This window comes from Paramisgurnus dabryanus, chromosome 2 (assembly GCF_030506205.2).
Source record: "Paramisgurnus dabryanus chromosome 2, PD_genome_1.1, whole genome shotgun sequence".
NCBI classification, from domain to species: Eukaryota; Metazoa; Chordata; class Actinopteri; order Cypriniformes; family Cobitidae; genus Paramisgurnus; species Paramisgurnus dabryanus.
The window spans coordinates 609,731-626,462 of NC_133338.1; the positions used below are offsets into that span (position 1 = coordinate 609,731).

The window sequence follows — 16,732 nt, forward strand, 5'->3', positions numbered from 1 at the left end:
GTAATGCACTAGAAGTCAGTAGTCCACAGGAGGTCTGTAGTTTGTTGAAGATCATTAGTCCACTGGAGGTCAGTAGTCCACAAGAGGTCAGGAGTTTGTTGATGGTCAGGAGTCTGCTGGAGGTCAGTAGTCCACAGGAGGCCAGTAGTCTGCTGGATGTCTTCAGTGCACTAGAGATCAGTAATTGGTTGGAGGTCAGTAGTCCACAGGAGGTCCTTAGTGCACTAGAGATCAGTAATTGGTTGGAGGTCAGTAGTCCACTAGAGGTCAGGAGTTTGTTGAAGGTCAGTAGTCTGCTGGAGGTCAGTAGTCCACAGGAAGCCAGTAGTCTGCTGGATGTCTTTAGTGCACTAGAGATCAGTAATTGGTTGAAGTCAGTAGTCCACAGGAGGTCCATAGTGCACTAAAGATCAGTAATTGGTTGGATGTCAGTAGTCCACTAGCGGTCAGGAGTTTGTTGAAGGTCAGCAGTCTGCTGGAGGTCAGTAGTCCACAGGAGGTCCTTAGTGCACTACAGATCAGTAATTGGTTGGAGGTCAGTAGCCCACTAGAAGTCAGGAGTTTGTTGAAGGTCAGTAGTCTGCTGGAGGTCAGTAGTCCACAGGAGGCCAGTAGTCTGCTGGATGTCTTAAGTGCACTAGAGATCAGTAATTGGTTGAAGGTCAGTATTCCAGTGGAGGTCTGTATTTTGTTGAAGATCAGTAGTCTGATGGAGGGCAATAATCCACAGAAGGTCAGTAGTCTGCTGGAGGTCTTTTGTGCACTAGATATCAATAATTGGTGGGAGATCAGTAGTCTGCTAGAGGTCCGTGGTAAACTGTACGTCTGTAGCTTGTTGAAGGTCAGTAGTCCACTGGAGGTCAATAGTCCACTGGAGGTCTGTAGTTTATTATAAGTCAGTAGTCTGCTGGAGGTCAATAGTCCACTGGAGGTCAGTAAAACACTGGAGGTGAATAGTGCACAAGAGATCAGTAGTCTGCTGGATGTCAGTAGTACACTAGACGTCAGTAATCCACAAGAGGTAAGTAGTCTGCTGGAGGTTTGTAGTTTGATGGAGGTCAGTAGTCCACTGGAGGTGAGTAGTCTGCTGGAAGTGTATAGTGCACAAGAGATCAGTAGTCCGCTGAAGATCAAAGTGCACTAGAGGTCAGTAGTTGGCTGAAGGTAACTGGAGGTCAAAAGTCCACTGGAGGTTTGTAGTTTGATGGAACTTAACAGTCCACTGGTGATCAGTAGTTCACTGGAGATCTATAGTGCACTACAGATCACTAACTGGCTGCAGGTAAGTAGTCCGCTGGAGGTCTGTAGTTTGATGGAGGTCAGTAGTCTGCTCGATGTTAGTAGTGCACTTGAAGTTAGTAGTCCACAGAGGGCACTAATCTGCTGGATTGCAGTAGAGCACTAGAGGTTAGTCGTCTACTGGATGTCAGCAGTCTGCTGAAGGTTTTTGATCCACTAGAGGTCAGTATTCAACTGCTGGTCTTTATGCATCAGATTTCTGTAGTCAGCTGGAGATCAGTAGGCCACTAGAAGTTAGAAATTGGCTGAAGGTACTCTGCCGGAGGTCTATAGTGTAATAGAGATCTGTAATCCGCTGGAGGTCAGTAGTCCACTAGAGGTCTGAAATTGGCTGAAGGTAATCCACTGAAGGGCAGTAGTCCACTGGACAACTATGTTGCACTAGAGATCAGTAGTCCGCTGGAGGTCAGTAGGCGACTAGAGGTCTGAAATTCGCTGAAGGGAAATCTAGTAAAGGTCAATAGTTCACTTAATGCCTATATTGCACTAGAGATCTGTAATCCGCTAGAGGTCAGTAGTCCACTAAAGGTCTGAAATTGGCTGAAGGTAATCCCCTGAAGGGCAGTAGTCCACTGGACGACTATAGTGCACCAGAGATCAGTAGTCCGCTGGAGGTCAGTAGGCCACTAGAGGTCTGAAATTGGCTGAAGGGAAATCTAGTAAAGGTCAATAGTTCACTTAATGCCTATATTGCACTAGAGATCTGTAATCCGCTAGAGGTCAGTAGTCCACTAAAGGTCTGAAATTGGCTGTAGGTAATCCACTGAAGGTCAGTAGTCCGGCAGATGTCTACAGTGCCCTAGAGATCACTTGTCTGCTGGAGATCACTAGGCCACTAGAGGTCGAACATTGTCTGAATGTAATCCACTGAAGGTCAGTAGTCTGCTGTGCGTCTATAGTGTACTAGAGATCAGTAGTCCACTGGAGGTCAGTAGGCGACTAGAGGTCTGAAATTGGCTGAAGGTAATCCCCTGAAGGGCAGTAGTCCACTGGACGACTATAGTGCACTAGAGATCAGTAGTCCGCTGGAGGTCAGTAGGCCACTAGAGGTCTGAAATTGGCTGAAGGGAAATCTAGTAAAGGTCAATAGTTCACTTAAGGCCTATATTGCACTAGAGATCTGTAATCCGCTAGAGGTCAGTAGTCCACTAAAGGTCTGAAATTGGCTGTAGGTAATCCCCTGAAGGGCAGTAGTCCACTGGACGACTATAGTGCACTAGAGATCAGTAGTCCACTGGAGGTCAGTAGGCGACTAGAGGTCTGAAATTGGCTGAAGGTAATCCCCTGAAGGGCAGTAGTCCACTGGACGACTATAGTGCACTAGAGATCAGTAGTCCACTGGAGGTCAGTAGGCGACTAGAGGTCTGAAATTGGCTGAAGGTAATCCCCTGAAGGGCAGTAGTCCACTGGACGACTATAGTGCACTAGAGATCAGTAGTCCGCTGGAGGTCAGTAGGCCACTAGAGGTCTGAAATTGGCTGAAGGGAAATCTAGTAAAGGTCAATAGTTCACTTAAGGCCTATATTGCACTAGAGATCTGTAATCCGCTAGAGGTCAGTAGTCCACTAAAGGTCTGAAATTGGCTGTAGGTAATCCTCTGAAGGGCAGTAGTCCACTGGACGACTATAGTGCACTAGAGATCAGTAGTCCACTGGAGGTCAGTAGGCTACTAGAGGTCTGAAATTGGCTGGAGTAATCCACTGAAGATCAATAGTTCGATTGAGGTCTATAGTGCACTAGAGATCAGTAGTCCATTAGAGGTCAGTAGTCCACTAAAGGTCTGAAATTAGCTGAAGGAAATCTGCTGTAGGTCAGTAGTCTGCCCGTACCCGCAAAGTTCAGCACCAGATCTGACCCGTTACCCGTGATAATTTCAAAATTAAATCCGCACCCGCCCAGACCCGTTAATATTTGGCCCATTACCTGACCCATACCCACATACGCTAAAATCCTTCCAGTTAAAGTGCTTTATCTTTTATCTCATACCTCTCAACATCACAACAGCGTCATGAATGGGCTAAGGAAACAGGCTTAAGTGCGTTTTGTTTTGCTCCATTCAAGTAGCCTACCATCGGCACCTAAATAGGCTATGGAACCTGATAATAGACAAATAGACCTATTAATGAAAAAAGAAAAAGAAAAAATACAACCTACCTACACAACACCTGCTGTGCTCCTACAAGTCTTGCACTGCTTTCTAAGAGAAGACGTTCCCAGTGTCAGGCTATCAACGGCAAATCTTCTATACAACTCATGCAACGCTCGCTCCAACTAGGCTACGAGAAGCATCAACAAAGGTCACACTGTAGCAGTGGTGGTGACGTGATGGGTCAAAATGTCATATATTGCGTGTGTAATGGTAATTTAGACATTTTCATTTATATTTTCATTTGCGTTACTGGCCACCCGCACGGAGTTAATTATCTGCCCAGATCCCCACCCGTGAATTTTAGGAATGTCACAATCCACCAGTTTTAGACACTTTTATGCGTGTACCCGCGGGTACCTGACTCGTTGCAGGACTCTGTTGGGATCAGTGATGAGGAGTAAAAGGGAGCTTCAAACTCCCAAGCTGAAGGGTCAAATATTCTGTTAATGGGAGTACAGTATCACGTGATGCAGGAAGATCAAGTTGTTTCCAAACATAAAATTCATTGTCATCCGTGTCATCCTTAACCATGTGTCTATTTTTATCTGTCGTGGGTGTACATCCATCAACATACTGTTTGCATTCCACCTACAGTAGACATTACACACCGTCACAACCAGATTACAAAACACAGCACAACCCGACACTTACTGTTTGATACCAGGGTTTGTCTTTTAAACACTCTGCCTACACTACTGCTGTATTTGAAGTGATTAACCAGACTAAATAACAGACTCCAGCTTCTGTGCTGATAACAGCAACATCTCTATGGAAGAAGCCTGTACAGACACATGGCCAGATGTCAGAAATTGAGGAGTTTATGTCTGTATACCTGTCTGTATGTCTTGTCTCTTCTCTTTTCTCCTCTCTTCTCTTCTTAATTTTTATGTTCATTCACGAAGAAAACTCTCTCTCTCTCTCTCTCTCTCTCTCTCTCTCTCTCTCTCTCTCTCTCTCTCTCTCTCTCTCTCTCTCTCTCTCTCTCTCTGTGGCCCGGTCGACTGCGTTCTGCTTCAGAAATCCATTAGAATCCATTAGAATCTCTGTCTCAGCACATTGATGCCAGACGAATGAACCGATCACCATAAAAATGTCAGGGAGAAAAACACAGGCCTTGTGTTATTTGCATGCGTTTGGAGCACAGGGTAGGATTTATGGAAAGGTCAGCTGCTGAAGGTGAAGGTTTACGAACTGTGAAGGGACGATTGGTGCTGTTATCACCACAGCGACAAAGATAGAGAAAGAGAGAGAGGGAGGGAGGGAGGGAGGGAGGGAGGGAGGGAGGGAGAGAAAATGATGATCACAAGCTTTCATAAACCTCATAGAACAGCATGTCATTTCAGAAGATGTAAATAACTCCATCCTAACAACATCTAAAGTACCAAACATTTTAAAACACTGCTTGTCTGTCTATCTGTCAAAGAGCTAAAGTAACCCATTTTTTCAGCCTAACATGGGGAATTCTACCGGCTGTTTCATTTTTTGGGGTTAACTGTATTTAAGGGAGAAAATCTGCTAAATATACAAGCGTTAACTCACAACCTGATCTTCTCTTCTGCTTCTCGCCCTCTCTTCCAGGTATTGTCTCTAAAAACTCTTCAAACTGGTCAAAGAGAAGTGTAACACGAAGGGTCAAACTTCAAACATGAAGGATCAAACTCCTAACACAAAGAATCAACTTCTAACACGAAGGGTCAAACTCCTAACACGAGGAGTTTAACTCCGAATACGAAGGGTCAAACTTCTAACACGAAGGGTCAAACTCCTAACACGAAGGGTCAAACTCCTAACACGAAGGGTTAATCTCAGAATATGAGGTGTCAAACTCCTAACACGAAGGGTCAAACTCCTAACACAAAGGGTTAATCTCAGAATACGAGGTGTCAAACTCCTAACACGAAGGGTCAAACTCCTAACACGGAGGGTCAAACTCCTAACACGGAGGGTCAAACTCCTAACACGGAGGGTCAAACTCCTAACACGAAGGGTCAAACTCCTAACACGAAGGGTCAAACTCCTAACACGGAGGGTCAAACTCCTAACACGGAGGGTCAAACTCCTAACACGGAGGGTCAAACTCCTAACATGAAGGGTCAAACTCCTTACACGAAGGGTCAAACTCCTAACACAAAGGGTTAAACTCCGAATACGAAGGGTCAAACTTCTAACACGAAGGGTCAAACTCCTAACACGAAGGGTCAAACTCCTAACACGAAGGGTTAATCTCAGAATATGAGGTGTCAAACTCCTAACACGAAGGGTTAATCTCAGAATACGATGTGTCAAACTCCTAACACGAAGGGTCAAACTCCTAACACGAAGGGTCAAACTCCTAACACGGAGGGTCAAACTCCTAACACGGAGGGTCAAACTCCTAACACGGAGGGTCAAACTCCTAACACGAAGGGTTAATCTCAGAATATGAGGTGTCAAACTCCTAACACGAAGGGTTAATCTCAGAATACGAGGTGTCAAACTCCTAACACGAAGGGTCAAACTCCTAACACGAAGGGTCAAACTTCTAACACGAAGGGTCAAACTCCTAACACGAAGGGTCAAACTCCTAACACGAAGGGTTAATCTCAGAATATGAGGTGTCAAACTCCTAACACGAAGGGTTAATCTCAGAATACGAGGTGTCAAACTCCTAACACGAAGGGTCAAACTCCTAACACGAAGGGTCAAACTCCTAACACGAAGGGTCAAACTCCTAACACGGAGGGTCAAACTCCTAACACGGAGGGTCAAACTCCTAACACGGAGGGTCAAACTCCTAACATGAAGGGTCAAACTCCTAACACGGAGGGTCAAACTCCTAACACGGAGGGTCAAACTCCTAACACGGAGGGTCAAACTCCTAACACGAAGGGTCAAACTCCTAACACGAAGGGTCAAACTCCTAACACGGAGGGTCAAACTCCTAACACGGAGGGTCAAACTCCTAACACGGAGGGTCAAACTCCTAACATGAAGGGTCAAACTCCTTACACGAAGGGTCAAACTCCTAACACAAAGGGTTAAACTCCGAATACGAAGGGTCAATCTTCTAACACGAAGGGTCAAACTCCTAACACGAAGGGTCAAACTCCTAACACGAAGGGTTAATCTCAGAATATGAGGTGTCAAACTCCTAACACGAAGGGTTAATCTCAGAATACGAGGTGTCAAACTCCTAACACGAAGGGTCAAACTCCTAACACGAAGGGTCAAACTCCTAACACGGAGGGTCAAACTCCTAACACGGAGGGTCAAACTCCTAACATGAAGGGTCAAACTCCTAGCACGAAGGGTCAAACTCCTAACACGGAGGGTCAAACTCAGAATACGAGGTGTCAAACTCCTAACACAAAGGGTCAAACTCCTAACACGAAGGGTCAAACTCCTAACACGGAGGGTTAAACTCAGAATATGAGGTATCAAACTCCTAACACGAAGGGTCAAACTCCTAACACGAAGGGTCAAACTCCTAACACGAAGGGTCAAACTCCTAACATGAAGGGTCAAACTCCTAGCACGAAGGGTCAAACTCCTAACACGGAGGGTTAAACTCAGAATATGAGGTGTCAAACTCCTAACACGAAGGGTCAAACTCCTAACACGAAGGGTCAAACTCCTAACACGAAGGGTCAAACTCCTAACACGAAGGGTCAAACTCCTAACACGGAGGGTCAAACTCCTAACACGGAGGGTCAAACTCCTAACACGGAGGGTCAAACTCCTAACATGAAGGGTCAAACTCCTTACACGAAGGGTCAAACTCCTAACACAAAGGGTTAAACTCCGAATACGAAGGGTCAAACTTCTAACACGAAGGGTCAAACTCCTAACACGAAGGGTCAAACTCCTAACACGAAGGGTTAATCTCAGAATATGAGGTGTCAAACTCCTAACACGAAGGGTCAAACTCCTAACACGAAGGGTTAATCTCAGAATACGAGGTGTCAAACTCCTAACACGAAGGGTCAAACTCCTAACACGAAGGGTCAAACTCCTAACACGGAGGGTCAAACTCCTAACACGGAGGGTCAAACTCCTAACATGAAGGGTCAAACTCCTAGCACGAAGGGTCAAACTCCTAACACGGAGGGTCAAACTCCTAACACGAAGGGTCAAACTCCTAACATGAAGGGTCAAACTCCTAGCACGAAGGGTCAAACTCCTAACACGGAGGGTTAAACTCAGAATATGAGGTGTCAAACTCCTAACACGAAGGGTCAAACTCCTAACACGAAGGGTCAAACTCCTAACACGAAGGGTCAAACTCCTAACACGGAGGGTCAAACTCCTAACACGGAGGGTCAAACTCCTAACACGGAGGGTCAAACTCCTAACATGAAGGGTCAAACTCCTTACACGAAGGGTCAAACTCCTAACACAAAGGGTTAAACTCCGAATACGAAGGGTCAAACTTCTAACACGAAGGGTCAAACTCCTAACACGAAGGGTCAAACTCCTAACACGAAGGGTTAATCTCAGAATATGAGGTGTCAAACTCCTAACACGAAGGGTCAAACTCCTAACACGAAGGGTTAATCTCAGAATACGAGGTGTCAAACTCCTAACACGAAGGGTCAAACTCCTAACACGAAGGGTCAAACTCCTAACACGAAGGGTCAAACTCCTAACACGGAGGGTCAAACTCCTAACACGGAGGGTCAAACTCCTAACATGAAGGGTCAAACTCCTAGCACGAAGGGTCAAACTCCTAACACGGAGGGTCAAACTCCTAACACGAAGGGTCAAACTCCTAACACGAAGGGTCAAACTCCTAACACGAAGGGTCAAACTCCTAACACGAAGGGTCAAACTCCTAACATGAAGGGTCAAACTCCTAACACGAAGGGTTAAACTCAGAATACGAGGTGTCAAACTCCTAACACAAAGGGTCAAACTCCTAACACGAAGGGTCAAACTCCTAACACGAAGGGTTAAACTCAGAATACGAGGTGTCAAACTCCTAACACGAAGGGTCAAACTCCTAACACGAAGGGTCAAACTCCTAACACGAAGGGTTAATCTCAGAATATGAGGTGTCAAACTCCTAACACGAAGGGTCAAACTCCTAACACGAAGGGTCAAACTCCTAACATGAAGGGTCAAACTCCTAACACGAAGGGTTAAACTCAGAATACGAGGTGTCAAACTCCTAACACAAAGGGTCAAACTCCTAACACGAAGGGTCAAACTCCTAACACGAAGGGTTAAACTCAGAATACGAGGTGTCAAACTCCTAACACGAAGGGTCAAACTCCTAACACGAAGGGTCAAACTCCTAACACGAAGGGTTAATCTCAGAATATGAGGTATCAAACTCCTAACACGAAGGGTCAAACTCCTAACACGGAGGGTCAAACTCCTAACACGAAGGGTTAAACTCAGAATACGAGGTGTCAAACTCCTAACACGAAGGGTCAAACTCCTAACACGAAGGGTCAAACTCCTAACACGAAGGGTCAAACTCCTAACATGAAGGGTCAAACTCCTAACACGAAGGGTTAAACTCAGAATACGAGGTGTCAAACTCCTAACACAAAGGGTCAAACTCCTAACACGAAGGGTCAAACTCCTAACACGAAGGGTTAAACTCAGAATACGAGGTGTCAAACTCCTAACACGAAGGGTCAAACTCCTAACACGAAGGGTTAATCTCAGAATATGAGGTATCAAACTCCTAACACGAAGGGTCAAACTCCTAACACGGAGGGTCAAACTCCTAACATGAAGGGTCGATCTCCTAACACAACGGATCAAATGCAAACCGCGCCGCACTACCTTTTTTGGTTACTTTAAAAAGCAGTGTGCTGTGGCTTTTATGTTGCTAGGCAACCATCGAACCATCAGCTGTCCTGTCAGTCAAGGATTAAAGTGTGAGTTTTCTTGAAACTTTGGTTTGTTGTCATATTAGCAGAAACTTTTAAAAGAGGGCACTTGCTCTGACCTCGAACCACTGTAAACTTCTGTCACCACAGTGAAAGGCTCGCCTCTCCCCTCATTTGAATGTACAAAAGATAAAAACGCGAATGGGCGATTTTCTGCTTTTCAACTTTAGGTGCTCAGATCGCTCCTGCAAAAATGCAAGTGCAGCAGGCGGCAAAAATGTAAGGTGTTTGGGTGCATAAACAGCACGCAAAATGATCAGTGCCCATAAAAAAACAATTAAATAGGTGCGCCTTTCACTGCCATAAACACGTTCTGTGTGATCTGCCCCTTAAACTTCCAAACTTCTAACCTAAAGCATTAAAGAATATACTTTAACACTTTTCACATAGAGATAACAAAAATACATGGAAAATGGATCATTTGATTTTGGTTTTCGGAATTTTACAGAATCTGTGCGTGCGTTCACACACATGGAGTAAAGATCTCGTAACGACACGTGACGCTTGGTAGATTTTTTCCGCAGTCTCTGAAGTTTGCTTATTATCTGTTTATTTCTTGAAAAAACCTACCTCTTGAATTTTAGTTTACACTAAGATAGTTCAGTCCAGGGACGGATTGGCAATCTGTGCGTTCTGGAAAAGTCCAGAACGGCCGTTCAACGGAGGGCCGTCGCCCCGGCCGATGGCAAAAAAGTCTAATAAATATGAACAGCCAACAGCAGAGGCACTAATACGATCACTTATATGCTGCTACGTGTAAAAAAACAAGGAAGAAGAGTCGGCCTACTAGTCGTGATTGGTCCACGGATTCCCGGAATTCGCGAGCATCTATGTTTGCGAGCCTGAGCATCCACAGCCTGGTCATGATGAGGGACAGACCGAGTTAACTTCACATCAGCAAGAGCTAAGTGCCAGTAGCAGGACACGTGACATTATAATATAATATACACGATATAAAAATAAACAAAACTCGCGTGAAAAACGTAATGCGCAACTAGTGTAAGAGAAAGACGTGATGTGAGTGTGTGCGCACGCGCGTGTGTGTGTGTGTGTGTGAGAGAGAGGCGCGGGCGCGATTGAAAAGTGGAAACATAAAAACAATACATGTCATTTTGTTCATATGGGACATAATTCAAACGGCAAAGTGTTTGCTTAAATTTGTATACAGTCGCAATAAAACAAAACATTTTGCTTTTGTCAAACTGTAAACTCTTGTCAAACTGTAACTGTCATCTAACCAAAATCACACACATCAAAGCAAAAAATATTTATCCAACCCCGTTTAAAAACAGTCTGTGGGTGGACATTAATCGTATTGCATTGGTTTTCATTTCTTTCATTGACTTTATTGTATATGAGAGGTTGTAGTGAGCTCACATTTTCTGCTACAATGAAGACTAAGGTATTGAATTAAACGGGTAATTATCAGGCATGCATTGCAACCACTCTAAACGTGCTATTAAGAAAGGGGGCTAAATAATTGACCAAATATTAGTTTAACCAAAAAATCCTAGCTTGCACTTTCTGTCTGTCTTCCATCAGAGTACAGTTTTTCCTTGTCTTTCATATTTGTGTTTAGTATTGTGGAATTGGCAAAGACCTGGTGGTTGTTTGTGAAAGCTGTACAGACAAAATTAATAGGCCTAGCTATTTTCATTATTCACAGCCTTATTATACATCAAAGTTTAATATGACATGGACAAAATATTAAATATCCTTGTCTAATAGTCTGACAGTATTGTGGCATAGTATCAGGACATCCTTGTGTCTGTTGTGCACGGCTAGGGGCGAATGGCCGGATGATGGGCCTATTTGGGAAAAAGTCCAGGGCTGTTTTTTAGCCCCAGTCCGTCCCTGGTTCAGTCCAGTTTGCAGACATTTCTCGTCATGAATGTTGATCTGTGTTTAAATCCCTGTGTCAAAGAGCTGAACCATGACTTCTTGTTGTGATAACAAGCGCATCCTCACTACGGCACGCCCCTTACGTCAATGTTTCTGCCCTTTGTTCACACAGGCAATGTTACTACTATAAGTCATCGTAACAGGAGCGGTCCCAGAACATGTTTGTGTTCACACAGAAAGCTCTCTGCCAATTTTATGGAAATGTTCTGGGATAAAAGTGCTGTGTGAATGGGATTTATGTGACATAGACATGAATGACACCTGAATAACGTAGCTGGTGAAGTGTGCTGTAACTTTTTGAAGTGATCAAACTTGAGCAGAATATTTTTGCTACTCGCCAACTACACGGCAACACCTTGGCAATATCCCTTTAACAGAACCATCTAGCAAATGCATAGCAACTCCCTAGAAAACACTCCAAACAGCTTAGCAACTCTATTGCAATGCTATGGTAACCGTCCACAAACTCATTGTGGTGCAAAGCAAAACAGCTCTTACATTTTCATTGGAGACTGGAAAAATCTACGAGATGTTATTATTCTCTCGTGGAGAGACTTCAGCCTCAAATATTCAGCAGAATGTGTGCGCATAAACTCGCAATCTCCCAAACCTCGAACCTCAAACCCAATGAGCTGAATAGAGACTCCACTGTACAGCAGTAATGTTTGCAGGAGGTTGCATCAGACAATGATCAGATATAATGTAACCATACAATAACCAAAACTGAGTCAAAAAGATGAAAAATGCAGAGAGACAGGAAGAGAGAGCGAGGGAGAGACAGGAGGAGGGACAGAATGTAAGGAACATTAGTAAAGGACTGACATTACAGTCTCTGACAGAGTCTACAGATGGCTGAGAAACGGTTAGTAAACACACACACACACACACACACACAGCAGATTCTTGTACTGGATTTTCCACACGTTTATGGAAGAACGGATGACGACTGGGAAAGAGCAACGGTTTCATGTTGCAGACAGATCATCAGTGAGATCATACTGCCACCTGCTGCAGAGATACGGCACTGCAAACCAGGTTTCATGAAAGTTTTCACAGATTTTACCAAATATTAATTGAAGAATAAGACACACAATTGTTCAACCCCGCTAAACCAGCATACTGTATGTGTTTGTGCACGTGAGATGTTGTTAAGTGTCCTGGTGGATCACAACTGTGTCAAATATTACAGTTAACAACCATGTCTGAGTACTGACTTAATTTATTGTTTGTTTTATGAGAAGCGTCTCCAGCTACAGTTAATGGAGAGTTAATAAACTGTAAAGTCTATACAGTTATAAAACCCAGATTTACCTAACTAGTTCTTTGTGTTTACTGGGTTCTGTGGGTGCATGTAGATGTTTATAGTTTAATCAGTAGGTTTTGATTATGTATCATTTGTTATCGTTGTGTAAAAGCGGATCGTGGAAACAATGAATTTGTTAAGTTGCTTTAGTTGATATCATGTATAAACAAGTTTTTCTGTTGATTTTACATCCTGTAGCATCTGCATTATTAATCACCATAATCTAACCACAAATCTTAATCACCATACTGTAATAAATCAAATGTCGCTTTTTGCCATAAATGTGCTTTTAAACTTCTTGGTGCGCCATCATTTCTTTAACACAGAAATATGCACACCTACTTTATTATATGTTGAACGGTATTGGCTCAATATATATATGCAGAGTTTTGTTGCAAAACGAGATAAATCCGTTTTTAACATTTTTGTCAAAACATGTTTATTATTATGTTATCATGTTATTATCAGGGTTCTTGCAGGTTTCAGCAAGTTAAATTTAAGACCTTTTTAAGACCTTTTAAGACCATTATGAGTAAAATTTAAGACCAACACGACACATTACTAGAAGCATTCGAATGATCTCAGAAATTCTCAAAACGTTCTATTTTTATGGATTCAGTAATAGAAAAATATAAAATAAACACACTATTAAAACAAATACTCAAAATACACGGAAATACATTATGCTTAACCCTATTAGACCACGAGTGTTTGCGACGACAAATTCAATCCATAGCCCTTTAGGAAGAGACTGACAATGGAAGTCCAAAAAGCTCGGCCGTCACGTGATTCATAGAGACTTCAGTTAGTTCCAGGAAGCTCATAGTGAGCCATTGAAATACATTGAGTTAGAGGCAAAGAGCTGTGATTTTTCTTAATTAATAATCAAGAAATGCATTGATTTACAATATTTATATATCACACTAATATGTGCAAGTAGTATTTTTATAAAATTCTATCAACAATGTTTTTTGACAAATAAAGTCCACTAATAAGAGATCACTTAAACTACGGCCTAGTCCTGTCTTAAACTAATCCCTGTCCAGGAAACCACCCCATAATGTTTATGCATGTTTATCTGCTTTAAAAAAATGAAATTGACCATTAAAAGGCTGTTCGTGGTTTATTATGTGTTGCTAACGTTATCCACGAAGACCGTTTCTCAATCCGAAGGCTATAGCCGGAGGTTGCATTTCTAGGTCTTATTTCAGAATATTAACATTAAAATTAACTTTAAAATATTGATTATTATTTTTAGTTAATCGTAAATTGTTGTAATATGCTTATTATGACTTGCGAATGTAATGCTCAGTTAACTTAACTAATAAACCAGGTTTGATAATGTCTGCAGCAGCCTTCCTATTCGACCTCCGGAGGATAAAGCCTTCAGATTAAGAAACGCTCCGATTCTACCGCTATTCATTTAACCATAACTCCTGAAGCATTTGCGCCATGAAAAAGTTTGAATTGTTCCTAAAAGAAGACAATTGCGCTTTTTGGCAATATATGGTTTATTACGGTACTTTCTTGCTTTCCGTCCGCCAATCGCTGCTGTTTGTTGAGAGCTGAAGGGGAAGCGCGTTAGGTTCGAGTGCATTGCAGCAGAGAGCAATATTAGAGTCAAATAAGTAAACGCGCTTTGAGCAGTGAGGTAAACAAAATCCTCCAAAGTATAAACTCTGTAACACTAAAGTTGACTCGCTGTTGGTGGCTTGTGACTCGTCGGCCCGACTGTTTAAGTTGATTTTCAATAAAGTTGATTTTTTTTCTGCTTCTGGGTCCTCTATGTTTCAGAACCTGGCGAATACTCAGAGAAGCCACGGGCTAGTTGGTTAAATTAACCCAGAAAAGATTTTTGCTTACACAAAACTAAGTTTAAGGTTTGTTTCTTGCCCAGCCCACAGTATACAGTCAGACAATACCTGTAATATAGCTAATGGCACGATTTGTGTGGATTACGACAAAGTGCGGACGCCGGATTCTTTTTTAGAGACCCACCCATCTTTCTGCCTCCGCCACTGATTAGCTCTTCAGCGTTTTACAATACTATTTTATTTTCTGCGGACAACGCTTTTCGGGAATGAACGGAGGTAAGAAATTTTAAGACTTGGGTAAATTAAATTTAAGACCTATGATAAAAATCTGGCCGTTTTTAAGACTTTTTAAGGCCTTAAATTTAACATTCTGAATTTTTGACTTTTTAAGACTTTTTAAGACCCCGCGGGAACCCTGTATTATTTTGTTTTATGGTGCTACTTAGCTGTATTTTTTAAGTTATGAAGGTTTAAATCAAAACAAACCAACTGCAGTTGAATTGATATTAACTGGAATGCACAACCAAAAAACGAGATTTATAAAAAAAAACGGAGTTATCTCATTTTGCAACAAAACACTTCATTTTTTATGTTTATGCGCCTGAGGAATACTTATCGGCCCTGTCCCAAATGGGTTCGTAATGGTCTCATTAGTCATTTTATTACTCAGAGGTGTGCTCGCGAGCGCCACCCAGACTGCTGCAGACGTCACACAAGTCAACTACCCAGCAATCTTTGTGAAAGACCAATCAGATAACAGAAAGAAGGAGTTTCATGACTGTCAAAGTTTTGGTAACATTGCAGATTTTCAAGTGTAATGTTGAGTATACAGTGATTATTACAGTGATGTTGGAAACAGTATTGGGCCAATGGTCATTAAGTCATTGTTGTTTTTGTTTATTTGATATTATGGTCACATCTTTTATGAAGTTTGTACTTTGAATACTAATGTTGTACTTTGTACAACATTTCTTAGTCACACACATCCACGCATGCACGCAGATATACACTGACATCTGCTGGTGGAAATAATGATGACAGGTCACAGGTGAACTTTAGATGTTAAAAGTTCTTCTATGGCATTGTGAAGCACCTTTAATTGTGTATATTGTAATCTGTATATATATTGACAGCATTTAATAAAGCACACAGGACAGAATCCAAGAATATCCTTTACGTATAATATCAACAGAAATGTGTTTGGGTTTCTTCAATAAGACCCTTTTAGCAGTGTGGACACAGCAGTGTTTATTTAACTCAACAATGCAATCCGTCTATCGCTGGATTCTGTGTTTTCTGATAATAATCAACATTTTGTGAATGATATTTTGTGCTTAATAATAATTATCCTTCATATCAGTTGTGTTCACTACTCACTGGAATGGTTAAATGCAGAGGTCACATTTAAAGTATCAGTTACCATACTTCACAATCATGTCACTTTCATATAAACATAACAAATTATCAGGTTTTGATGGGCGGTTTGGTTCTCTCCGGTGGTTTTTAAAATCCAGTTTGAATTTGTTCAGTATTTAAATTTCAGTATAATACAGAAATGAATTGTATTAAATGTTTGACTATGCACTCATTGTTTGTTTGAGAACACACTTAAGTTCAGGATCAAGTGTTTTGTTCAAAACTCAATGTGTATAATACTGTGTGTGTGTGTGTGTGTGTGTGCGTGCGTGCGTGCGTGCCTGCGTGCGTGTGTGTAATATCTTCTTCAGTTCCTTGTGTTTGCCAACCATCAGACACAAACAAAACAAATCATGTCTTATTTCAGTATTCAGTGATGTAATGGAATGTAAATAACTTTTGATTGAATCTATTAGACAGATGAATGTCTTCTGCTACATCACATATTCAGTAGGATAAGCAACATTGTGATTTAACAATGAGAAGCTTATTTCTGAGGTTTATCACATGATTCAGACAGGCTTTTACTCTGAGTGTAGTGAAGACAATCACTCCAAGCAACTCTTAACATTTCTAAAGCTGTGACTGACACATTCAACTATTGCTGCTGCTGTTCTTATGCTTTTCATTTCTGAAAACTAAAAACTCAACGCCACCAACGCTGACATCATAAACACAAATGTCACAAAATATCTTACAGAATCGCACAAAAAACACATCTCTGTAAATGCATCTAACTACACAACATCAAGTTCACTCTTAAAACTGATTCATAATGTGAACAGAACCCAACAGAGCAACTACACCACACAGTGTATAATACAGCTGAAATAACATCTGTTGACTAATGACATTTACAGACTTAATAACTCATAGATACAGACATACTATATGTCATGAATCTGGATCAGACAAAAATATATTTAAAACTAAAAAATGTCTGATGTCTTGTGAAAAACATTTGAAGTTC

The 16,732-nt window shown here is 41.9% G+C and overlaps 1 protein-coding gene across 31 annotated transcripts in view; it reads right to left on the bottom strand.

Annotated features, from left to right (window-relative positions):
* The window catches only part of ptprda (protein tyrosine phosphatase receptor type Da), a 341,854-nt gene that overhangs the window by 191,907 nt on the left and 133,215 nt on the right, over positions 1-16,732 (bottom strand). The gene's annotated exons all lie outside the window — the stretch shown is intronic.